This window comes from Myotis daubentonii, chromosome 17 (assembly GCF_963259705.1).
Source record: "Myotis daubentonii chromosome 17, mMyoDau2.1, whole genome shotgun sequence".
NCBI classification, from domain to species: domain Eukaryota; kingdom Metazoa; phylum Chordata; class Mammalia; order Chiroptera; family Vespertilionidae; genus Myotis; species Myotis daubentonii.
In genome coordinates this window covers 49,754,444-49,779,936 of record NC_081856.1, presented here as the reverse complement: position 1 = coordinate 49,779,936, position 25,493 = coordinate 49,754,444, and the positions used below count along the sequence as shown (strand labels likewise).

Genomic DNA, 25,493 nt, shown 5'->3' with positions numbered 1-25,493 from the left:
CTCCTGCACGTCCCACACTGGGGATTGAGCCTGCTACCTGGGCATGCGCCCTGACCAGGAATCAAACTGTGACCTTCTGGTTCATAGGTCAATGCTCTACCACTGAGCCACACTAGCTGGGCTTAAAATATCCTATATAATAAAAGGCTAATCTGCAAATTGTCCCCTCAACTGGGAGCTCGACTGGGAGTTTGACCAGGGGGCGGGGCCCGCTAACCGCCCACGTCCCCTCCCCTCAGCCGGGCAGGTTGGCCAGACCCCACCCATGCACGAATTCATGCACAGGGCCTCTAGTTTTTAATAGATTTGATCAGCAATGTGGCGGGGTCTGTGATGGGTCCCCTGCCCAGAGACTGTCAACGGCACATTGGGGGTCAGTTTAAGGCACACCGGTTGTAATTAGGGTTCTACAAAGTTTGACTAAGATAATTTTCACAAAATTAAATTCACAATTTCACCACTTGTGACTTATAATACATTTTAATCCCAGAATGAAATTCTTGCTTTAAAAATCTTTCATAGTAGATTAATAGTATGTAGCAGGCAAGCACTGCGACACAATTATTTTCAAGATAGAGAAGTGAGAAACAGCGACCGCTCAATTTGTGTGCTTTACAGTCTGCCACCAAGTAGGCCAAAGTTCAGTGTTAAGTAAATAGGAATTCTTTCCTAATAAAAATTTTTACAACAGTTTTCCTAAGGAAATACATTCATTAGGCACTGTTTACATCCTGCTTTATAGCGACAAGGACAGCTAGGAATCTCATTTATGAAATGTACCCACAGAACTAGGGCGTTAACACTGGGTCCACAGGCGGAGTGTCTCTCGATCACTGAAATTTGGAGTTTGGGGTTCTGTGAGGTTTCATGTCTGGAACTTCCGTTCCATTATGGTTGTGCTTAGACTGTGCAGCTCAACAAACAACATCTGCCCACGCCCCGCAGAAACACAGGTATTTGTCCAGTGGATTCACCACCTGGCAGTTCAGTGGGTTGAGGAGGGTGTCCAGGAGCTGCCCTGGAGCTGTTTACCCGACTCACCTCTGGGCGGTGCACCTGAATTGAGAGCCGACGCCTGGGAAGCAGTGAGCCAGGTGAAGGAGTTGGGACGTGGGAGGAAGTGAAATGATCGTCCCTGGGTAATTCGGCACTTGGCAGCTTGGTAACTGGTCCTGATTCTGCTGAGCTGATGGTCTGACCCCAGGCTGTTCCCTTTGTTCCCCACTGCAGTTTCACTCACCTGTCAAGTCAGGCAGGTAGACCAGATACCCCGAAGTAATAGTCTATATATACCTCTGCCAATGGCACTTTTCCAAGTACTCACGTGTCTTTCAAGGCAATACACCCTTACTTGCAGAAAGTGTTTGTTGGATAATCGCTTCTCCGTTAGTTCAGAAATACCATCTTCACTGTGCTCATCTGTTAATGTGTTTCTCTCCATGTCTCTCTTGAAAAAGGAAGGTAATAGTACACAATGACAATGCTATTAATTTACAGAGATGATTGGTTAAAGCTTCAAGATATTTATTTTGAATATTTACCAATATGTTAAGCACTCTACCATGTAGCATCTTCCTTTCCCCTCAACTCGCTGAGAATTCATAAGGGTAAAGGCAAATTTTTCACGTGGGCATAGAGCTGCAAGTACTACGGCTTCATGAAAAAACATTGTCTAAAATGTATAGGCAGCAGATCATGATACTGTGAAATAATGATTACAAATAGCTAACATTTATTGAGTATTTAGCTTATATTAGCCACTGTTCTGGGAGAAAATTGTATTCAAACAGTGATTAAGGATTGTGGGAAATACTACAGAGTTCTTGTAATTGAATGGGGTTATGGGGGTAACTTTATAATTTTACAAACAGGGATAGAAGGAATTATGGCTAAGAAAACCCAGCAAATAATAAAGAAGCTACTAAAATTAGAAGATGAATTCACTGCGGAGGAGTAATTATTTGATTTGTAACTTTTTGTTTAATTAACACTTACTAAGTGCCTTCTGGGTAGCAGGCACTATTAGGTAGTTTTGCATCTGCTATTTTATTTAATTACAACGAGTCTTTCACTTCCAGATAGATTTCCCATGGGCTTCCCTTGACTAATGAGTTATCCATCCCGGCCCAGTGCTCCCCATTCCCGTATGCTGCTACAATTACCTGGGGAGCCTTGGAAACTCTGGTGCTGGGCTTCAGTCCTCAGAGAGTCTGTTTCATTGTGCAAGGTCGGGACCCAGGAGCAGTACCTTTAAAACTCGCCCTCCCTCCTCTGGGAACTGCGGAGCTAGAAACACTCAGACCATGAGAGAGGCCATTTCACGTACAGAAGCATGTTGACCCGAGCTCTAGGGCCATAAGCAGCTGTTGCAGCCTGGCCAGTGTGGCTCAGGAGTTGAGCGTCTACCTATGAACCAGGAGATCACGGTTCGGTTCCCGGTCAGGGCACATGGTCGTGCAGGAGGCAGGCAATCAACGATTCTCTCTCATCATTGATGTTTCTATCTCCCTCTCACTCTTCCTCCTCTCTGAAATCAATAAAAATATATTTTTTAAAAAAAGCAACTGTTGCAGACTTCAGGAGGGAGTTCGCTGGGTTGGGTGGGCCCGCTGTCCTTGTCTGTGTCCTGTGAACAGGGATGTGGGAAGTGTAGAATTCTAGAACGAAGCGGGCTAGAAAATGGTGCCCTACAGGTCTCAGGCCCCGAATTTCCAGATATACTTAATTTGTCGCCTGGGTTTTGCTGTGATATTTATCAGAAACATGTCAGTGACTTGCAATATAAGTGTGTGTTGTATTTTTCCAGAAAAGAGAACTCTATCTGCACTGGAAGTAGTTCCTTTTAATGGAATACACATGCACAGGGTACAGATCTGTGCCTAAGAGGGTTTCATATTTAATAGGACACAGGGAACGAGGAAGAATTCTTTGGGTGCAGGGGTTACAGATTGTAATGGCTTCTTTAAAAATCGTCTTTGATGTCGTAGTAAAGTTGTTTCAGATCAAACCATTAAAAAAACCGTGAAGGAAGTGAATGCTTTGGGGAGCTCAACTTTCCTTTGAAAAATTGTTAGAGCCTTAGATCCCGTAGTAGAGACTTAACCTAAAAAAGGATCCAGCATCAAAAACATATCCAGTCCCTAAAAAAACTTCCTGGGCGTCTTCCTACACAGATCTGCGTCCCTGGGAACTTTGGGGTCCTGCCTGGTGGTCAGATAGAGGACAGCTGCCTTAGACCTGCCAGCACGAGACATTTCCCCCTAAAATAAGCAATGTTTCTGTAAGGGTGACGGGATAGCCTTCCACTGAAGAACGTGACTTCTTAAAAACATTATATCGCATTTGCTGAGAGACCTTAGGCAAGTCCTGTCATGCTTTTGGACTTGGGGTTCTTCATTGGTGTAATGAGGGGGTTGTCTGTTTTCAGGGACACACAGCCCCGGTGCCACCTGGAGAGCGGTGGGGAGGAGTGTTGAGTTGGCACGTCTCTGGGTCTCTGGTTCTCCTGCCCTGGCCTCAGAGCTGCTGTTGGGGGCAGGGGGTGGTGGGCCATCCCTGGTTGGGTGTTCATTTGTAGAGAGAAGAAATCAATTCAGTTCTGCATGCATTTTTGAGGGACCTACTATGCGTCAGGCATAGTAGGAGGTCTTGGGGACACCAGGATAACCAGAACACAGTGTCAGTCCTCAGGCAGCTTGGTGTCCTGGAGGAGACAGGGACACATACAATCCCAGCGTGTTCTCAGCGAGGTCAGGGGCTGGGTGGGAGAAGGGGACAGTCCCGGCAGAAGACCGATTGTGTATGTGAGCCCTGGGTGTTATTTTTATTTTTTTATTTTTATTTTTTATTTTTAAATTAAATCTTTATTGTTCAGATTATTACATTTGTTCCTTTTTTCCCCCCCCATAACTCCCCTCCTCCCAGTTCCCGCCCCACCCTCCGCCCTCACTCCCCACCCACTGTCCTCATCCATAGGTGCACGATTTTTGTCCAGTCTCTTCCCACATCTCCCACACCCCTTTCCCCCCCAAGAATAGTCAGTCCATTCCCTTTCTATGCCCCTGATTCTATTATAATCAACAGTTTATTCTGTTCATCAGATTATTTATTCACTTGATTCTTAGATTCACTTGTTGATAGATGCATATTTGTTGTTCATAATTTGTATCTTTACCTTTTTCTTCCTCTTCCTCTTCTTAAAGGATACCTTTCAGCATTTCATATAATCCTGGTTTGGTGGTGATGAACTCCTTTAGCTTTTCCTTATCTGTGAAGCTCTTTATCTGACCTTAAGTTCTGAATGATAGCTTTGCTGGATAAAGTAATCTTGGTTGTAGGTTCTTGGTATTCATCACTTTGAATATTTCTTGCCACTCCCTTCTGGCCTGCAAAGTTTCTGTTGAGAAATCAGCTGACAGTCGTATGGGTATTCCCTTGTAGGTAACTGAGTTTCTTTCTCTTGCTGTTTTTAAGATTTTCTCTTTATCTTTTGCTCTTGGCATTTTAATTATGATGTGTCTTGGTGTGGTCCTCTTTGGATTCCTTTTGTTTGGGGTTCTCCGCGCTTCTTGGACCTGTAAGTCCATTTCTTTCACCAGGTGGGGGAAGTTTTCTGTCATTATTTCTTCAAATAGGTTTTCAATATCTTGGTCTCTCTCATCTTCTGGCACCCCTATAATTCTGATGTTGGTACGCTTGAAGCTGTCCCAGAGGCTCCTTACACTATCCTCGCATTTTTGGATTCTTTTTTCATTTTGCTTTTCCGGTTGGATGTTTTTTGGTTCCTCGCATTTCAAATCATTGACTTGATTCTTGCGCTCCTCTGGTCTGCTGTCGGGCGTCTGTATAATATTCGTTATTTCAGTCCGTGTGTGCTTAATTTCTAGTTGGTTCCCCAATATAAGATCGAGGGTCTTATTAGTTTTCGTGTAGATCTCATTAAGTTTATCGGCAGCTTCTAAACAGTTCTTGAGAGACCTTAAAAGTGTGGTTCTGAACTCTATTTCTTCCATTGACAATTTTGTCCTGTTTCTTTGTCTCCGCATTTTGTTATGCTTCCTTGGTGCACCCCCTAGTGGTCTTTGTTCGCAGTCTTATAGATAAATCTTGATTGCTGTAGCTAATTCCAGGGAGGGTTTGACCTCCAGGCCAAGTGGCTATGAGAATCAGCTGTGTCAGCGGTGAGAGAACTTCTGTCCTCTAGGGAGGTGCTAATCTAGCCTTTGCCTGAGGCTATCCGGCAAATGCCTCTGTGCAGGGCTTGGGCGGGGCGGGTCGAACAGGATCAACAGCGTGGGCCGGAGAGAGCAGTTATGGCGGCTCTCAGTCCTGTCCCAAGGGGCTCTGCCTCTCTGAGTCCCAGCACCCGCTGCAAAGCTCGGAGAGAAAGCTGCACTCGCTCTGACCGAAGCCAGACAGTCCCGCTTCTCCCGTTTGAGTCTGGGTCCCTAAAGACTCGCCCGGATCTGGTGCTCAGAGTCTTCGACTCCCTCCCGATTGAAAACGCCAACCGCGCCCTGCCCTCCGCCGCCAGCCCGCTCCGCGCACTCCGCACCTCAGAATTTGACTTCAGCACTGCGCCTCCTCTGAGTGTCCGTATGCGTTTCTCTTTCCTCCTAGTTGTAGGACTTCCACTCAGCCAGCGCCCCTGTGGTTCTGGGTGATGTCCCTTCCGTTTTTTGGTTTCACTTTTGAAGTAGTTGTTCAAAGCAGCAAACTCCGGCGTTAACCTATGCCGCCATCTTGGTTCTCTCCTGGGTGTTATTTTTAGAGACAGATGACCAGCAGGGATAGCTCTCTTATTGAGTCACAGCCCAGTCCCTCTAGAGCAGTGGTTCTCAACCTTCCTAATGCCGCAACCCATTAGTATAGTTCCTCATGTTGTGGTGACCCCCAATTTCATTGTTACAAATTGAACATAATTAAAGCATAGTGATTAATCACAAAAACTATATGTAATTATATATGTGTTTTCCGATGGTCTTAGGCGACCCCTATGAAAGGGTCATTCGACCCCCAAAGGGGTCGCGACCCACAGGTTGAGAACCGCTGCTCTAGAGGGGAAAAGAAAGGAGAAGGCAGAGGGCCCACGTGGAATGGTCGGACTTCCCTCCAGCCCTGGAGTGTCAGGGACTTGGGCAGGCCGGTGAAAGGGTTGTCAGGGAAAGGGGAGGGTCTGGGCTCCCAGAAGACCACAGAAGCAGCTCTCGGGGTGGGGAGGGCCCTTGGGATTCATCTCATCCAGGCAGGTGACCCCTACATAGCCAGGTCTGCGTAGCCTTCATCTCTCCTCCCAACTCTTGGGCCTGACCATGGGAGCCAGCAACAGAGCTGTGGGCCTTTGCAGGTTCCCTGGGACCCCTCCTGCCTGGCAGGGCAGATTCTAATTTGTCTTTTAGAGTTTAGTTGAGATATCATCTCCCTAGAGAGGTAACTGAAGACTCTTTCCTGTGACCGCCCAATACATGTACTCACCCCCGTTGTATCACTTTTTCATTCTTCATTGTAATTGCTCGTCTGCCTGTCATTGCCCCTCTAATGGGCGAGAGCTCCGGGGTGGCTGGGATGGTTTCATTCCTGGAATTCTCTCCATGGCCACGCGCTTGGTGCATCACAGGTGCTCCTTGGCACAGGTGCAACTTGACTGGAACTGGTGTCAGTCATTCTACCCCTGAGTCACTTTCTGCTCTGAGGGTCGTTCTCGAATGAGTGAGTATCTTCATTTGGCAGCAGGGGCAGCAGGGGCGCAGAGAGGAGAACCCGCCAAGGTCACAGAGCTCTGAGAGACCGAGCAGGGGCTGCAGCCCCTGGTGGGAGTCTAAAGAGGAGACAAGATCGGCTCCAGCCTCCGAAGCCATAGTCCAGGTCTCTCTGCCCATGTGGCAGAAGTGAATGGAAGTCACCCTTGGTGGAGATGACCACTTTTCTTCTAGGGCCGTGGTAGGCAAACTGCAGCTCGAGAGCCACATGCGGCTCTTTGGCCCCTTGAGTGTGGTTCTTCCTAAGCCTTAGGAGTACCCTAATTAAGTTAATAGCAATGTACCTACCTATATAGTTTCAGTTTAAAAAATTTGGCTCTCAAAAGAAATTTCAATCATTGTACTGTTGATACTTGGCTCCGTTGACTAATGAGTTTGCTGCCCACTGTTCTAGGGGAGCTACACTCTGTCCCCTGGGGCTACCTCTAAGCGATGCCGTGACCAGCTTACTCTTCGTGCTCTGAAAAGAGTTTAGTGAGCGTGAACTGGTGCACTTAATCTCATTTCTAGAACTTTGGCCCCAGGTCCTAAAATTCTTCCTAAGGGAACAACTTCTCCCCCTTTTCAATTTTGTAAATGTGGTCAAAGAATCAGAAAGAAAGGAAGAAAAAAAATCCCTCAGAGCAGGAGGAGTCAGGAGAACCGTAACCATGTTTCTGGGCATCTGTGTGTGCGCGTGTGCGCGTGTGTGGTGTGCGTGGTGTGCACACACCCATGCGGGGGGGGGGGGGAGAGGGGGACGGGAGTATTGCACACATTGGCTTTGATGTTGGTTAAATGGGATCCCCACTTTCTCTGGCCACTGAGCAGCTCTGTGATTATTATTTAAAAGGGAATTTTAAACCACAGAAAAGAAAACCGGAAAATAACGTGTTGGGGCAGAAGCAGCAGAAGTGGTTGAGATGATCCGCAGTGGCATTCTGCCATGACACACAGACAGGCAGGGCCCGAGGTCTTTTGTGAATAAAATGAGGCAGGTTAAGTGGCTTCTGGCAGTTACAACACCTCATGAAAAGCCAAGAGAGCGCACAAGGCAGCTGAAGAGTGCATCCCAGGGAAGGCCACCGAGGTGTCCGCTTTCTCTCCGCTGCAACAGGGAGGGTCTCTAGACACTGCCGGCCTTGCCCCTGTCTTCACACTAAATGCCGGAGCGTGGGTTCGAATGGGGTGTTCCCGTGGTTTCCATGAAAGCACCCTTTGGTGCATAAGCTTCTCATCAAAATCTCCCTGGAAGATGGGGGAGTGACAAGGGTGGTGCGATGTGCGGGTTTGTTTTCCTTCCTCTGCCCCGCAGGAGCCCGAACAGGAAGTGATTCAGGGGTAGAATGACTGACACCGGTTCACAGTCAAGTGGAGCTGGGCATGTTGCTGGGACCAAATGCTGCAGGAGCCCGGAGTCCCAGCATCCTTTAGCTTAGTCTCCCGGCCCCTCCCTCTGTCCCTGGGCTAAAGCTGTCCCGCCAGACTGTCCCTCAGTCATAGGAGTTTGGTTTGGGCGTTCGCTCTTCACTTGCTGTGCAACCTTCAGCCAGTTACTCAACTTCTCTGAATCTCCAGTGTTGTATTTGTAATACCTAAGACTGTTGTGCACATTAAATGAAAAAAAAAAAAAATGTTGGAATTCGGAGTTGGTATTTCTCATTTTCCGGCCGTGGCTTTGGTATTGGGAAAAATAATGGTGGCTAGAGGATATACTGGGGCTTATAGTCTGCTGAGGTCTGTTGTGACTTCCTTAATTAATCCTTGCTTTGCCTTTGTTTTGCAGGAGAAGAAACTGAAGCCTGGAGTTTGAGTAATTGGTTCAAGGTTACCAAGTTGGTAAGTAACGGAGCCTTCGCTGACCATGGCCGTTGGGCTGCGTCCGGTGCCCTTGACCCCTTCACGATGACAAAGAATGAAAGTGGGTGGTAATTTTAGCCAGGACGTAGATTTCAGTTCCGTAGAAACGAGAGCTGTCTCTGTTGAAATCTGAATCCGCGTGCGTTCTTTCATCCACTCCGTGAATATTTATCGAGATCCTACAAGGTTATCAGGTCAGATGATTAATTTCCATAAGAACTGTACCTCTGGAGGGAAGAAGACACGTCCAGCCTCCTGTCATCACTCATCCTCGTAGCTAACATTTATTGAATACTGTTGAAAGCACACCCCGTGCTAAGAGCTTTGTCTGAATTATCTTGTTTAAATTCACAGCAGCCCTAGAAAGTTGAAATAAGAGAAGGAATTTGCCCAAGTTCATTCTACCAGCAAGTGGTTGTCTTAGTCCATTTGGGCCGCTGTTGCAGAATACCACAGACGGGGACCCTGTAAACAACAGAATGTAATTCTCACAGTTCTGGAGGCAGACGAGTCCAGGAATCAGGGTGCTGGCAGATTGGGGGTCTGGCGAAGGCTCTCTTCCTCGTTCATAGATGGCCATCTTTTTATTATAACCCCACAGGGCAGTGGGACCTGGGGGGCTCTGCAGGGTCTCTTTGTTTTAAATATATATATATTTTTGATTTCAGAGAGGAAGGGAGAGGGGAGAGAGGGATAGAAACATCAACGATGAGAGAGAATCATTGATCGGCTGCCTCCTGCACGACCTAGGGGGATTGAGCCTGCAACCCAGTCATGTGCCCCTGACTGGAATCGAACCCAGGACCCTTCAGTCTGCAGGCTGACACTCTCTCCACTGAACCACACCAGCTAGGGCTCTGGGGTCTCTTTTATAAGGACACTAATCCCATTCATAATGGCTCCACCCTCGTGATCTAATCACCGCCCCCCCCAAGTTCCCACCTGCAGAAGCCATCCATTGGGGGTTAGCTTTCCCCACATGCATTTTGCGGGAGCACAAACAGTCTATTGCAGGCATATAGCCAGTCTTTGCCTTTGAGCGGTCTGGCCAGGGGACCAGTGATCTTAACTACTGGAAACAAGTCACTCTTTTTTTTTCCCTTTTAAATTGACTTCAGAGAGAGGGAGAGAGAGTTGGAAACATCAATGATGAGAGAGAATCAAACTGGGAGTCGAACTGTGACCTCCTAGTTCATAGGTTGATGCTCAACCACTGAGCCACACCAGCTGGGCAACGTATCACTCTTGTTAAGGCTCCTTGTGTCAGACCAGCTGCAGGAGCCTGGGTGCCCTCTGCCCACAACAGGGCACTTCCCTCTTCTGCTTCTTCTTTCCCTAGACTCCCTGGTCTCCTCACCACCCTCCACTGGGCTGAGGAGCCTCTGGGAGGTTTAGCCATAGAATGGCGATCAACTGATGATGACTGTTACACAGCCGTCTCTCACGCATACTGTCAACTTTTATTGTAATTGAGGTGTAACTTAACGTGCTATAACATGCACAAATCATATCAATCATACAACCTGATGAGATTTTTTAAAGATATATTTTTATTGATATCAGAGAGGAAGGGAGAGGGAGAGAGAGAGAAACATCAATGATAAGAGAGTATCATTGATCGGCTGCCTCCTGCACACCCCACTGGGGATCAAGCCCCTGATTTCTGACCAGGAATCGAGCCGCGACCTCATGGTTCGATTCTGCGACTTTCTGGTTCATAGGTCGATGCTCAACCATTGAGCCACACCAGCTTTGAATATGCCACACCCATGTTGCCACCCAAAGCAGGGCTTACAAATTCCCTCATGCCCCCTGGAGTTCATCCTGCCCCCAGAGCCAGTCACTGTTGTTGAGATTTAGGGAAGTCATATCTCTGCCAGATCAAAGATTCCTGCTTTTAACTCGTCCAGATCCAAATATACTTGCTCAACAAAAACAAAACCCAGTGGAGATAAAAATAACGTGTTCAATAGCGTGGGCGATCCTGTCATTCCACCCAACTGGCGTCTCTGTTGGAGTGAGCGCGAAAGAGAGACACAGACCTGCTGTTCCTTCTGTCGGTCTTTGTTCCCGTGGCTTTTTAGAACGTGAGCATCTTGTGCCATCGAGTGCCTTTCTCATATTTATAGATTTTAATTATCATGCAACATGGCCCTGGAACCCACGCCAGCGATGTCTCCTGGTGCTCAACCTAAGAAACCAAATCGGCTGCTGAAGAAAAATGGGCCTAGTTGGACTTCAATGGGAGATGGGTTTATCAGTCTCCATGGTGAGACCTTGTTATGGGATTTTTCAAGGCGAATTTTGACGCCTTTCCATTTTCATATTACACTAGTGATCTATTGCACGAAATTGCAGGAGACCCGGGACCTGCCCCCACCCCCCTGCACCATGGGACGGCCTCGCGTCCTGGAGTGCCGCCTCGATGCCCCGCCTCCGGGACTCGTGGAGCAGCCGCTGGGCCCTGTCCCTGCTGCCCTGTTCCCGCTATGTGTGCCGCCATCGTGTGACAGTTACAGCGTGAGGGTCAATTTGCATATTACCTCTTTATTATATAGGATGCTGACTTTAGAAGGTAACCCTTGAGTAAGAGGCAGCTGTGATGTGGAAAGAACTCGTGTGGGTGAGAGGTTATTACAGATTTGGTGGCTTGGAACATGTGACAACATGGTGGGCGGTGCTGATTTGCATGAGTCCTTCCTGATATGAACGCAGAGTTGACTGAAATATATGAATGATAACCTGGGAGCTCATCAGAAAGGGAAGTCTATGACTGTCAAAAATGAAGAGAGAGCCCTAGCTGGTTTGACTCAGTGGGTAGAGCGTTGATCTGTGGACTGAAAGGTCCCGGCTTCAATTTCGGTCAAGGGCATATGCCGGGGCTTGGGGCTTGATCCTCAGTGGGGGGTGTGCAGGAGGCAGTGAGCCGGCTGGAACTGGTGAGCCGGCTCCAGCACCCCAGAGGCTGGGTTGTTTGTTCTCGTTTCAACTCTGACCTTTGGATTGGGCATCCAAGTGTGGAATTTTCAGGAGTAGGAATGTCACGTGTGATATCACAGGGGCAGGGAGAGACAATGGGGCAAGAGTGGAGCTCTGCCCACTTCCTTCCCTTGTATTAAAAGTCACTTTGTGTGTAAATGTGGATGGAGAGACTGTTACACTCTGGGTGACAGTGAAAATGAGTACAACATCTTCCCAGAGCAATTCCGTGCTATCTACCGACATTCGAGTGCATTGTACCTTCTGACCCTGCAATTCCATGTTAAGGATTTTATCTTGTAAACCCCACCTGCCCTGTAGTTGCCCATGTCTGTGCACATGCGTGTTTATTGCAGCATGTTTGTTAATAGCAGACCCTGGAAGCAGCTGCAATGTATGTTCCTTGGGGACTAATGGACTGAAACATGGTATCTTCTTACAGTAGAATAGGGGGCCACTGTTTAAAATAGCAGGGTGTATATGCTCAAAAGGAATGCTCTCCAGGTTACTTTTTTTTAGTTAAAAAGAGGGCAGTATGCATGTAAGTGTATGTGATATACCCCTGTGTGTGAAAAAAACAGAGGGAGGTATACATGCTTACACACACACACACACACACACACACACACACAGATGCATGGTGATGCATGGACTCTGGCTAGAAAGAACCAAGAAGTGGGAATACTGTTTACCTCTTTGGAGGAAAAAAGGATTGTGGGTCTAAGATGGAAGATATCTTACTATATATCCTTTTATACTTTGAATTTCCAAACATAAGCATATAATATATAAAAAGCATATAGTTGCTTTTGTTGTTGTTGTTAAAAACAAACTAGTGCTCAGCAGTTGAGCGTCCATCCAGGAACCAAGAGATCACCAGTTCAATTCCCGGTCAGGGCACATGCCTTGGTTGCCGGCTCGGTCCCCAGTAGGGGGCGTGCGGGAGGCAGCCGATCAGTGATTCTCTCTCATCATTGATGTTTCTCTCTCCCTCTCCCTCTCCATTCTTCTCTGAAATCAATACAAAATTTAAAAAAAACCCAAACTAATTACCAAAAAAAAAACTGTACTTTGGGAGCTTTCAACATGAAAGCCCTTCTTATTTTTAGACGAGATGGGCAGGTCTCCGTGGTGTTGCTAAACCGCAGCATGTACTGAGCATGTGCCAAGCACCGGGCACTCCGGCATGGCCTGGTCGTCAGGTGCCCATGCCCTGTGACTCTCTCCTTCGCTCGGCCCTGCCTGGACCCCTGAGCTGCCCATTCCAGGTATGAGAAATGAAAACCCCATTTTCATGAAGAGGGGAAGTCGAGTCTTGCAAAGTCGCGTGTGGTGCAAGTAGAGAAGTGGAATTCGACAGCCGTCTTAGACGTGTTTTAGAAACGGGGGCGCCGGGGCTGCCTTTTAGACGTTCAGGTGACTGGGACGGCCTCTCAAGCCTTTCCCCCGCCTACCACGCATCCCTGCCTCCTCCCTTGAGGCCCCACGGCGTGTTCTGTCCGTGTGAACTTTCCCGAGGCCGCGCTTGTTTGCTCTGGACAGTTGGAGCTGTGTTGTTGCACCGCATCAATCGCTGATGTGTTTTGAAACCGCAAAGGCAAGGAGACTTTGTCCTGCGGCGGCCTCCTTTTCTGACTGACTGTCTGCACAGCTGTCCTGTGGAGTGTGCACCATCAAAGGTCTAGGAGACGCGAGCTCTGTTCACTTGAGAAGACTGACCTTCAGGGCCTTTCTCAGCAAAATAGACGTCCCCAGGGTGCTTCTGGCATTGTCGTCGTTGTTTTCTGCCATCAGCCGCGCTGCTCACCCGTCACAACACGTTTCCTGGAACCAGAGGCTCTCTCTCTCCTCTCCCTTTTCATCGTTTGGGAACAAGTTCAGTAAGTAGGTTATCCATCTTGCAAAGATGTTGTTATGGTTTGACCAGCCGTAATCCAGATGGGCGAGAAAAGGGGGGTGAAAAATGAAGTTCCTAGAGTCCAAATCACCGACACTCACCTGAGCATGACTTGAGAGTGTGACATTACCTGTCCCATCCGAACGAAATTCACCCGAGGGTATTTCCCCCCCATGGATTTTTAGAGAGAGTGGAAGGGAGAGGGAGAGACTGAGAGAAACTTTGAAGTGAGAGGGACACATTGATTGGTTGCCTCCCCCACATGCCTGACCAGGGCCAGGCATTGAGCCTGCAACTGAGGTATGGACCCTTGGCCGGAATCGAACCTGTGAACTTTCAGTCTGAGGGCCAAATGCTCTAACCACTAAGCAACCCAGCTAGGGCGCCAATGAAATTTGTCTCTGCGCTGGCTCTTTGAACCAGGGCATCTGCCGTCTCTCCAACGGTATTTTGTGGGTTCATTTAGAAAGTGTCCTTAAGCACTTCAAGTCCATTGCCCTGAGTGCAGTGGGGGATGTCCTGGTTTTGGGTTACTGTGAGAGGAATGCGCCTCAGCAGTGTTATCTTGACCCCCCCAAACAGTAATCCTACCTTTCTTGCCTGAGTGCCGACATAGAGTTGGTTTAAAGGCTCTTTCTTATGGGAGCCCTTTCCTCCTCCCCCTCCCTGTGCTCCTGTTGCACTGGGTGGAATTTAATTAAAGCCGTTATCTTATTGGCTTTAAACAAGTGCGGTTGTTCCTAGCTATCTCCACATCAGAATGAGTGCCGGGGAAGATGGCATGGATCCTCTTGCCTCATCCGTGCATGGCCTGCGGGTGGCATATGTCACAGAACTTCAAGTCTCATTACTCAGGATTGTGGACCTTGAAACAGGACCCCGCCTCGAACTGGCTTCTGCAGAAAGGGGATTTGCTGGCTTTTTGTCATTGAAAAGTCCAGGGATGGAATTTAAGGCTTAAATGGTGTTGCTCAGGCTTCATAGTTTTTCTCCATCTCTCAGCGCTGCCTACCGTTTCTTTTTGGATTGTGGTGGCAACATGGCTGTCAGCAGTTCTAGCAGAAGGAAGAAAAAGAAAGTCCATTTTTCCAACACTTCGACCAAAATCTCAGAATTGAGTCCCAATGTCTCTGATTGGTTGCCTCTGGGTAACCTGCGCATCCCTGAACTAATCCCTGTGGCCAGGCAAATGCAATGCTCTGATTGGCCATCTGGGACCAAATGCCTGCCCCCTCGAGAAGCTGGAGTAGGATCTGCACCTCCCAGAGCACAAGGATTGGGGATGAGGGAAGAAGACCTTTCCCAAGAAAATCTGAAAACCATTTGTGTATTGGGGTGGGGGGTGGGGGCGGGGGGGGGAGCTATGTAAAAGCCAGGATGTCTAATATAGAAGGTTTTTAATCAGCATTTACTCGATGAATGAATGAACAGATGAATGAGCAGCCAGGAGCTTGCTGCCGATGCTGTGAGCTGGTTATACAATACCCTGAGTGGGACTTTAACAGATGGAGCCTTTGCAGAGAGGAGGGATAAAAGAGAGCCTTGAAATCAAGTCATGTAAGGGTGGCAATGACTGCGCTGAAATATTTAAGAAGAGACACAGGAGACACACGAGCTGTTTCCAAGTGTCGGAAGGGCATTCCTGGAGATGGAACGTTTGCTGGGTCCCTACTTTATATCATAGGAGCTGGACTAGACACTTGGAGTGATCTTACCCCACTTTTATCTTCATTTTTTTAGGCAACCAATATGTGTTCATTCTAGAAAATGAAAAAATGCACAGAAGAAAGAAAAAGAAAAGTCTTCCCATAATCCTACCCCCTAGAGCAAGCATGTCAAACTCAAAGGCTAACACAGGCCAAATAAACAAGGTTTAAATGTATGTGGGCCAAAAAACACACAAAAGCTTCAATTTTCATAGAAACGTGGGTTTATTTCGATAGAGACATGCTGAATACCAAGGGCTAAAATAAATGAGTCATTGTTCACATAAAATAATAGAACATTTTAATAAAAATGAATATTTTTCTTGAACATTAACTTACCAGACACTGAATAACTGCACAAGTTAATAAGTGTAACGCAAATAAACCTATTTTTCTTGTTCGCCGAACGCGAAATATTTCCTGTTGCGCACACCCAACAAGTCAGTCCAAGACTAATGACGTGGCCATTGGCTTCTAAAATATTTGATAGAAATGGTGCGTCTGTGTGTAAGGCACGTAAGGGAAATGAATGCAACACGATTATAGTCATCAGTCATTAGCGAATGTTGTAGTTCGTTATTATTAATTATGTATAACAGGATATTGTAAAAATTCAGTTACAAATTTTTATTAAAACGTTTCTCGCATACCGTTATATTGGCTGGGGCGCAAAAATATTTGCTGTGGGCTGCATGCGGCCTGCAGGCCTCGAGTTTGACATGTTTGCTCTAGAGCTAATTGATATTAGTATTTTGGTATGTATTCTTTTAGTCATTTCTCCCTATTTACACCTGCTTACCTCAGTTCGAGCTGATTTGAGTTCAGAACTGTCTGGGGCTCCAGGTCCTATGAGCTTCCAATTCATGCTCCTCTGATCCAGACACTTCTGGGTGATGGGGCTTTAAAAGGTTCTGAAACTCCGGGTGCTTTGGTAAGTTTCATTCCATTCACTTCCTTAAAAAGGATTATTGAGGGCCTGTGTCCAGAAACCCTTTTAGTCCCTGAGAGACTGGGTGACCAAGATGGATGAGGATGCCTGCTGAGTTCTGAGTTCAATGGCTGCCAGAGCAATGATGTTTCTGTACAACCCCCTGCTCGGTGTTTTGGCCACACAGGAGGGGACATACCAGTTAGGATGCTTGAGTTGCTAGGAACTGAAAACCCAGTTCAAGTTGGATAATTGATAGGAGCAGGTGAGTGGTTCTCATAACCAGAAAGTGGAGAGGTAGGGTGGGCTTCAGGCACACTCTGATCAGGGCTCCAGCTTCACTTCTTTGTGATTCTCTGGGCTCTGCGCTTCTCTGTCTATTGGCTTTGTTCTCAGGTTGACTGTCTTCACGGCAGGGAGGTGGCTGCACATAGAATACACCTGCTCTGAGAAGTGTGGAGGAGAGCTGTCCCATGTGGTGGTCTGGGTGGGGTAGCTCTTAGAGCACATACTGGTTTGTTCACATCTGGGGAAAGACCTACTGTGTCTTAGCTTCCCTCTGATTGGATCATATCAGGGACACAACCCTATCTCTCAACCAATCATGGTGGCAGAGGAAATGAGATAACACCGATTGGCTTTCAAAGTGGGGACCCTTTTCTCTACCAAGGACCATTTGGATATTTACCAGGTCATTCGAGGGCCATACAAAATTACCAACTTACATATTAGCCTGCTCTATTGGGTCAAACATTGAATTAACTCACCCCCGATGCCTTGTCAGGGCCAGACCAAATGATTTCCCAGGCCTTCTATGGCCCTGGGGCCAGATGTTCCTCCCCTCTGGCTTAAGCCATTCAGGATCCACCCCTGGAATTGGAGACCGAAGGATACGGCCTGGTGGGAGAGGAGTGGGGTCCAAAGGGGGCAGTGTGTAGGATCTGAACGTAGAAATTTGAGCAGGCATTGTCCCTGCTCTTCAAAAGCTCACGCTCTAGTGAGCTTCCTGCGATGTTGGCAGTGATCAGAGGAGGGCATTGCCCTTTGTTGAATGCTCGACACCTTACATAGGTTTTCGCAGTTCTAACGATGTCCCTCTCTAGCAGATCAGTTTTTCCATCGTACAAGTTCAGAGCAGGACACAAGTTCAGAGAGGTCACGTTGTTTGATGGCAGTCACATGCCGAGATGGACAGCGAGGCTGTAGGGCACACATTCCTTCCTCTCCTCCGTATGACGGTCATGGCGAACGTAGATCGTCACCAGAGACCCTACAGAGGTTCTCCCAGTGACTTCTCCACCGGAAGCAGTTACCGCTTTCCACATCAAGCTTTTATTAGCGGAATCCTGCCTGCTTTTTTCTCTAAACCAATGCTGGATGAGAGGAACACGCCTCTCCCAGGTCTCGATAAGCAACAGACAATTGAATGAGATTCTGAGAGAAGCAGAACCACTGTTCACTCAGTGCATCAGAAGAGATGGTTGCACTCAGATAATTTTACCAAAATTCCTCTCTCCTTTGACATTGCTGCCCGAGGCTGCTATTGAGTTTTAAAGCAACAGAGTGACTATTATATAATCCTACACAATGCTCCTTCCCTTGGGGCTCAAGGGAGCTCACAGGTTTGAAATACAGAAGATATTTTTGGGGGTTAAGAGTTTATGGAAAAGCCAGTATGGTTCCTAGATTAAACGGCCCAAACAAGGGCAGACAAGCTGGGTTTTCAGGTTTTCTGCAGACTCTGTAGAGACATAATCTTCAACAGAGCAGGGGATGGTTTGCTGGAAATCATTTCTATGCTGGTGGCAAAATATCTGTGTCATACTGCTCCCTGCACCCACCGGGCGTGCCTTGCGCTTTGCTCCCAGGTGAAAGCACGCTCGTCTGTTCATAGTTCTCCTGACCTCACTCACGTCCACCCGGCAGATGGCATTTTATCCTGGGAGAAACGAGCACAAATGGGGAAATCAAAACAGTGGTTGATGACAAGTTGATGCATAAGGTTTTCAACTTAGATGATGTGCTTTTTAAATTTTTAATCCTCACCCGAGAATATTTTTATATTGATTTTTAGAGAAAGTGGAAGAGAGAGGGAAAGACAGAGAGAAATATCGATGTGAGAGAAACACATCGATTGGTTGCATTCTGCAGGCACCCTGGCCAGGGCCTGGGCCAGGGAGGAGCCTGCAACCCAACAGAAGTATGTGCCCTTGACCGGAATCGAACCCGGGATCCTTCAGTCCATAGGCTGATGCTCTAGCCACTGAGCCAAACCGGCTAGGGCTTAGATGCTGTGCTTTTTGAGTTCCTGTGTCGGTTTTTAATGTTTATTTTTTGAGGTTATTAACTGATGATGATGACTTTACATTCCCAAGTTCTATTATGTTGTCTGCTGAGTTTTGGGCCCTGGGGCTGGGAGTTGAACAAAGCACAGTCTTAATGGCTAAGAGCCTTCAGTGACCCTCTCCCCGTCTCAGATCCTCCGGGTCTGTCCACGCCAGCATCACTTTTTGGTCCTGGTTTATGCTGGGCCAGGCAAACTTGTTCAGCTGCACCTGGAAAAGGTGTGAAGTAAAAGTAAAGAGGAAAAGAGAAAGGTCGGAGGCTAAAATGCATGGGCTTCGGTGTTGGGTCAGAACCAGAACAGCAGGGTAGCTGGTTCATCTTGTTGACTCCACAGGGTGACCACTGCGGTTGTTAGGCCTGAAATGTAGGGGTTCTTTGTTACTGCAGCATAACCTAACTCATCCTGACTGGTGCGACCACCACTGTCATAGAGGCGCCGGATTCATGGAACCTGGGAGCAGGCCAGCTTGTGTGTATATGTGTATGTATGCGTGTTGGCCTCAAATACGTGTATGTGCAGATATGAATCTTGCTGCCTCAGTGGTCAAATTTGGCTACACATTAGAATCACCAGAGGATTTTTAAAATTCCAAAACTAGGGCTACACACTGAGTGAATTCACCAATTCAGGGGGCGGGACACAAACACTGATAGTTTTTAAGCTCTCCAGGTGACTCCAGTGTGAGGACAGGTTCAGGAACCACTGGTCTATGAGAATTATAATAGTGTCACCAGTATTACTTGAAGAGGAGTAGAGATAATGGTAATGACATTGGTATTAGACATCATTATTGTTCATCGATGGCTTTCAGGCAGACTCCTGGGTGTTTTATTTATTTATTTATTTATTTATATTGATTTCAGAGAGGAAGGGAGGTAGATGAGAGAGAATCAATGATTGGCACGCCCCACACTGGGGATTGAGCCTGAAACCAGGGCATGTGCTCTAACTGGCAATTGAACTGTGACCCTGGTTCATAGGTTGATGGTTAACCACTGAGCCACGCCAGCCAGGCCATCCTGGGTGTTTCATAAACATCCTGACATCTCACCTGCCGGACAGCTCTCTAGGTCAGTGGTCAACAGAGCCAAATATCAACAGTACAACGATTGAAATTTCTTTTGAGAGCCAAATTTTTAAAAATATATTTTTATTGATTTTTTACAGAGAGGAAGGGAGAGAGAGAGTTAGAAACATCGATGAGAGAGACATTGATCAGCTGCCTCCTGCACATCTCCCACTGGGGATGTGCCCGCAACCAAGGTACATGCCCTTGACCGGAATCGAACCCGGGACCTTTCAGTCCGCAGGCCGATGCTCTATCCACTGAGCCAAACTGGTCAGGGCGAGAGCCAAATTTTTTAAACTTAAACTATCTAGGTAGGTACATTGTTATTAACTTAATTAGGGTACTCCTAAGGCTTAGGAAGAGCCACACTCAAGAGGCCAAAGGGCCGCATGTGGCTCGAGAGCCGCAGTTTGCCAACCACGGCCTAGGTGGTTGGAGAAGGAAAACAGGGGTCATACCTTTTAACTCCAGACTTGCTTAATCCAGGCTGTCAGGTGAAGGCCAGAAAGATGGCGCTGCTGGGCTCGTCGCTGACCCCAGCGTGGCCACCGTGGTCCTCACTGGGGCTGAGATTTCGGGGTCGTTTGTTACCACAGTGTAACCTGGCGGATGTAGCCATCCTTTCAGTAACCACAGTGGATTCAGGAGTCAATATGCAAACGCACATCTTGCAAAGGTGTAAATCGAGGGTGAGTGTATTTTGGTCTGTGGCTTGGAAAGAGAAACGAGTGTAGAAAACCAGGCTATTAATCTTGGACTGGTTGATTCATCCATCAAAATCACTCTGTGTGTTTCAAGGAGTCAGGGTAAATCAATTAATAAAACATGACCTTGTGTTTCTGGAGCGCTTTTCTCCACGGGGAGCCCGGTGCTATACAAACCTCACGGCATTGCCAGTCTTTTGCACTCATCCCAAGAGGACTGCCGGGCGTGAGTAGGGCTGTGTGGTACCATGAGGTACAGGCGGGAACGAAGTGATGTTGAAACGTTTATCCAGCGCCCCTAGACATGCCTGACGGGAGCGTAGGTGGGTAGGTCTGAGTTTGGCCTGAAGGATGGAGAGTGTCGGGAAGGGAGTTCAGAGCAGACAGACCAGCATGGGCAAAAGGCACAAGGGCAGGAAATAGTATTTGCAGGAGCTCCGTAATCAGATTATGATTACTACCAAGAAAGAAACCATCCCCAAACGCGCATGGGTGATTGGGAAGGCTCATGAGACCTGCATTGCTACTTGTTGCTGCATGATTTGGTACACATGCCTCCTAACATTTTGTTTTTTTGTTGTTGTTGTTTTTTTACTTTGGAAGAGATTGGTGTGTAATGAAAGGCCAGATAAGCACATGGCTGTAATCCACCTTCTTCGCCCTAGAAGTGAGCACCAGACACGATGCTAGATGCTGCACACTGCAGGCCAGGAGAGAGTTCTTACAGGGCTCTGGTGGCGCCTCGGTGTTCGAGACTAACCTGTGGAAATGAACTCAGTCGTTCCCTGACAGTGTAGACAGGAGCCCCTGTGACCTGCACTCGGGACCCAGCCCAGGCCTGGGGATTGTGCTCCTGCGAGCCCCCCTGCGCCCCTCTTGGGCCCTCCATGTTCTTAAGCATAAAATGTTGGATTGAAGGTGAATTCTGAGGTTCCTTTTACGTCTAAAATGAGGCGATTCAGTCAGAAACTCATGAACGCAAGTGGCCTATTCAGTAAAAATGCTACATAAATGCTGAAATGGACACCACGGGGATTTTTCTCCGAGTCTGTGCGTTCGGACAAGACCAGAGCTTGAGCGTCCTCCTCCCTGCTGCCTCTGCTTTAAAACCGGGCAGATCTTTCTCATTAACCCTGTGTTCTAACATGCCCTCGGCACCGGGATTTTAGAGAGGACGCTAGCGACACCTGCTAAGCGGCTGCTTCACGTGGACCATGTTGGTTTTCTCTCGGGAAGATGTTTTTTAAAACTCACCCAATATCTTTTCTTCCATGGCCCCCAAATCAGAGCTCTTCCCTGCACTTGGCTCATGATTGACATTCCCATGGCTCTGTCTACAGCTCTGTATTTCAGCTATCGGGTCACATGGCTAGTGACCTAAGCATTTTGGCTACTTGGGGGAGGACTGAAATCTCACTCGCCTGCTTATCTGATTCCCTGGCCCCAGCGCTGGGGCCTCAGCGTAGGGTTAGGGCCCTCGGCCTGGGTTCACTCAAGCTGGACTGATGCCCTCTCTTTGACCAGCTGCAACTGTTGGGTGGGGGCCTTGTGCCAGGCACGGTGCCAGGCTCTCTGCGGGCCCTGGGGATTCCTGGTGATGAAACAGCATGGCCTCCACCCTCATGGAACTCACAGAGCTAAGGAAATACAGAAAGAAATCACCCTCTAATGACAATCCTGTTCTCTGCTCTAACCCAGCAAGTAGCACAGGGCCCCCCCAGGGTCCAAGACCTCACAGCAGGGGGTCTAACCTGCTGGGCTCAATGCTGCCTCCTTCAGGCAAGGCCCCTGCCTGGCACACGGGTGTCTCTTGTTCCTGACCGCCCGCCCTCCATCTGAAGTGGGGTGGGCAGGTAGGCACAGGCGGCCAGCGCCCGTGGACACCGAGCAGTCCGGCTGGAGTGGGGTCTGCCTCACCAGGTGGGTGTGGGGAGGCCCTTCCTTGGAGGGGAGCCACTGTCCCTGCCCCAAATGCTCAGGGGGGTGTAGTCCTTTGTGTGACTGACCACACTGGGCCAGAAGCGCTGCTTGTGCCCGCGTGGCTTCTGCAGCCAGCTCCCCTCTGTGGGGGGCAGTGGGCTTTGGGCTGCAAACTGCTTACAACACAGGTGACCCCCAGGGACCAGCCTGGCCCTCCTGGGAGAAACTTGCCTCAGGAGGGAAAAGTGAAAGATGCAGAATGTCTTTCTTTTCCTCTTTTTCACCATTAAAATCTTGGCAAGGAAACATGTTCTTTATTTCATTTGCCTGTATCAGCACCGAGTCCCAAATTGAACTCCTAGGCATCGTCTTGGCTTCCTCATACTTCAGCCTTTGTGGCTACAAACCATTTTTGCTTCTCTCTCTCTCTCTCTCTCCCCCCCCTCCTCCCCCTCCTCTTCCTTCCTCCCTCCCTCCCTCCCTCCCTCCCTCCCTTCCTTCCTCCCTCCCTCCCTCCCTCCCTCCCTCCCTCCCTCCCTCCCTCCCTCCCTCCCTCCCTCCCTCCCTCCCTCCCTTCCTTCCTTCCTTCCTTCCTTCCTTTTTTTTTGCTTTCCTTTTGGGACTCTAATAACTCCAGGTGGTGAATGGGCGGTGGGGAGTGCAGTTCTGTAGAAATAAGCTCTAAAGCAATACAAACACCGAGAAAAAAAATGGGAAGCTTGTCAAGCGGGAAGTGCTGGATTAAAACGTTTTACTGTTATTGACATCGAAGAAACCCCCCTTTGGCTCAGCACGGGGAGATCTGTTAGATACTTCATGGTGCAGCTACTCAGCGGAATGTTATGTATGTCGCCTTGAACAGCGAGGTAGCCGAAGCACCTTCATTAAGGAAAGGTGATTAAGGTAGATCGTGAGATGAAAGACAGCAGAATACAATTCAGCATATGAGCCAGTTTTATAGAGATATATGCAGTAGTTTTACATCTTGTATTGACATACAAAACCTTTCGGTCGCCATCCACATGGCCTGGGAAGTTGGATCAGGAAGGTTTATATTTTCTTTTTGCTTATCTGTGTTTTCAATTATTTTTTCCTGCAATCCACATGTATTATTCATATAATTGGGTGAAAGTGGCATAGGGGGGCCAGGAACCTCTCTTTTCTACATAGTCATTGAGGGTCTCCCGGGAGCTGGGTGGGCACTGTGACAGGTGTTGGAATGGCAGGTAGCCCTGGCCTCTGCCCTCACCAAGCTCATGTTTTAGTGAGAGGCTTCTTTTAGGGACAACATTTTTAAGCTAAAAAAGAAAAATAATTACAGGTTGTGATAAGTGCTGTGAAGGAAAAAGAAAAAAGCCAGTGACATACTAGGGAATGACTGAAGGGAGGTGGGTGGCTTTAGGAAGGGGGAGGGGGAGGGAGGACCCCTTTCAGGGGCAGCCCTTGCACCTGGAGGCGGAGAAACAGCCACGTGCACAGGCCGAGGCCGGAAAGCGTAGTGGAAAGCGTAGTGGAGTCGCAGGGAAGGGCCCCTGGGAGATATTTCCTTCCTGCGGGTCGCGCAGAGGGCTGGGGAAGCCTGCGCTGTCCACCGTGAGGACCGTGTCCCACTCAGAAATGCGCTGAGGCTCACGGGTGGATCATGCGCCTGTGGGGAGCTGGGGCCATCAGGGTCACTTGAGGGTCCTGAGAGGTTGGTGAATATATTTTGCTAAACGGCAGCAGTGCGCTGGGTGCGAACCGCTCTGTCTGTCCTTGGGCTCTTTTTCAGTAGCAGCTCCGATGCCATCCGTCAGGGCGGGATTCCAGGGCCTCCTCCTCCCCGTCTCCTGCACGCATTCAGCTCACCCACTGGGTGCGCCTGCAGGAGGGACCCTGGAGTCTTAGTCCTTAACCTTGAACCGCTGGATGTGGCTGGAATGTTTGCGAAGGCGCCTTTCTCCTCACAGAGTCGATATTCATTCATTCCATGAAGAGGAGGAGGGATCAACGGACAGAAGTCCCTAAATGTTAGATTGGGGACTGAGCCTGGGTACACAGGCAACCAAAACTATATTCTAGGCGTTCGACATATTACACAGTGCATTTGAGTTAACAATGGCAGCAGCTATTCAGAGTTTTCTCCAAGGGCAGTTGGGCAATACAAGTCAAAAACCGTAGCAATGGTCAGATCCTTTGACCTAGTAATTACAATCCTGGGAATTTATGCTGAGGTCATCTTTCTTTCTTTTTTTTTCTTTTTTTAAGGAGGAGAAACCAGGAGACCAATGATATCTATAAATAGCAGCAGGAATATGGTCCATAAAGGCATAGTGCTTTGGGGTTTTGAACGTATTTTCCTGTACAGTATTTAGGAGAGCTTTTCACAACATTCCTGTGAAGTCGGTCCTTATGCCCATTTCACAGAAGGGAAGTGGAAGGTGAGAGAGATCAGGGAGGTGGCCTGGTTCACCCTGGCAGATTCAGGATCTGAACTGAAGCACATGGGTTGTTGCCTGGTGGGTTTGCTCAGAAACTCAAGAAAATGTTGGGGGTCAAGGAAGCACAGGGAAGGAACCAAGTTGGAAGGTGATGATTGGACTTAATGCTTGCTTTGGTTCTGTGCGCGTATTTTACACGTCTGATCTGAATTAATCCTTACAATGAACATGTGGGAAAACCGAGTCCCTGACCGGTTGTATAACTTGCGTAAGTTGTCAAACAGGTTTCAACCCTGCAGGTCACTCAGAGGGCTGGGGAAGCCTGAGCAGGGCTAAATCCAGAGCTTTTGAGGCAGTTTTAGCAGTTTTCTGTTGCCCTCTGCTTCACAAGAATTCATTGCTGATGCGTGAATAAGTGAACGAGTGGATTAGAGAGGGGTTAGGACTTGACAATGAGCTTCTACGGAGAGTTAGGCATCAGGATTCCCATGGCTGTTGGGCTCTTTTCCAGAGCTCTGCCGTTTCCACATGCGATCCAGTTGCCCAAGAGTTGCTGATTCTCTGGCCCTCGAGGCTACACTTTTCCACCACCCTTCACCTCAAAGCTCTCTTTCCTCGCTCAACTCATTCATTGCAAAACGCCCAGAGCTGAACAAGTCCAGGGGAAACCAGGCATGTCGGGAGTGGACCTTCGGCAACGGAAGGAAGCGGAGCTATTTCAACACGATGAAATGTTCCGCAGCCATTAAAATGATGAATGTGACTGTAGAAATAGGAAAGCGTCTTGAGAAAGAAGAGTTGCACAGATCTGAAGATTCCAGCGGGAGCCATGTGCAGAAAGGCTGATGAGGAGTGCGAGCTGTGTAGAGGTCTTGGGATTGGCTGGGGTCACCATCCAATTAGGCTGCTGATTGGGGAATCTTAGG

General features: G+C 48.2%; 1 protein-coding gene across 5 annotated transcripts in view; it reads left to right on the top strand.

The window, feature by feature from the left end:
* The window catches only part of CYRIB (CYFIP related Rac1 interactor B), a 113,921-nt gene that overhangs the window by 25,449 nt on the left and 62,979 nt on the right, over nt 1-25,493 (top strand). For all 5 annotated transcript variants that reach the window (XM_059672291.1, XM_059672295.1, XM_059672294.1 and 2 more), the window contains exon 2: nt 8,524-8,576. The gene's annotated coding sequence lies outside the window, so the exon portion shown is untranslated. The remainder of the gene's footprint in view (nt 1-8,523; nt 8,577-25,493) is intronic.